We start from the raw sequence: 1,283 nt of genomic DNA on the forward strand, positions 1-1,283 counted from the left end.
TTTCTTGTTTTAATGAAATCCTTTATTGTATTTTTAAATAACCTCTTGCCTGACTTTGATTTGCTGATAATTTATGGAAACAATGCACCTGGAAAGGTTCCATGGCTCATAAAAGACAAGTCTTTATTGCATACTCTTGTCTGACATAACCTTGAAATGAGTGTTGGATTTTCATCCTAGTTTGCAAATTTGACTGCAGATGTATGGAACATGTATTTGACAAGTGTTCCAATTGGTGTCCCTTACTCCCACATCTTGCAAGAAAGTAGTCTCCAGGAAGGCAATGTCCTTATTTTCAGGGTTAACGATAAATTTTCTAGAACTTTCTACTAGTATATTGCGTACAAAACGATACTGTGTAACCATTTTGGGGTCTCGCAAAATGGTCAAAAGCTCTATGGTTATCCTTTAAACTCCGATATATAATACAGCTCTTAACTAGACTTCTATTGAACATTTGCTTTAATCTAAATCCCTATGCATTTCCTAAAGCTTAAACCCCTAAATAAGATATGAACTGGCATTTTCCATTTTTTGAAAACTTTCAAATTGGAGGTTATTAATTTCTTAAAAGGGGCACAACTAAAGTTTTACCCAGACTGATGTAGAGTATGAATTTAAATATGTAGAGCAACTACCATGTTTTTTCTGGCTTATCTTGCCGTGAGGGGGACTCGTGTAAGTATTCCATGGACTGGTTCAGGTCATCAGATCGCCTGCAAGAGTGCTAGCACCTAGAGGTAGGACTGGGTCTCTAGGCTGGGGTGAGACCTTTGCACTAGTGTGGGAGAATATTGCCAGAGGACTTAAAAAAAAAAAAAAATAAAAAAATAAAGCACTGCATGGGACGATGCATGCACGCCTGCACCAGCCAATGCTCCGCCTCCCTCGTAGCCATGGTGGTATGTATTCCCCAAGTTCTGGGATCCAAAAATATTCCCCCCCCCCCCCCCCCCCCCCCCCACCACCACCACCACCACCAAATCCCAATCCCCACTATCTCCCTACTTCTGAAAGTCCAGGGGCAGATGATTAGACCCCCAAGCTGGACAGTGATTGAAGCTCCTTATCCCTGGGTACTGTGGACCCCAAACCTGGCTGTCTAAAGTTCACCCAATTGACCCTGTTTCCCTCCCACTTCGTTAACAGGTTTAAATCTAAAGTCCCCAGTGGTGACGACTGTCACCTGGAGTCATGGTTGTTAGAACTGTCATTTGCTCTTAAAGTGGAGTTCCATGTTCTCAAATATGCATGGTTCTCCATGACCATAGCTATGTACCATA

Source organism: Procambarus clarkii, chromosome 18 (assembly GCF_040958095.1).
Source record: "Procambarus clarkii isolate CNS0578487 chromosome 18, FALCON_Pclarkii_2.0, whole genome shotgun sequence".
NCBI lineage: Eukaryota > Metazoa > Arthropoda > Malacostraca > Decapoda > Cambaridae > Procambarus > Procambarus clarkii.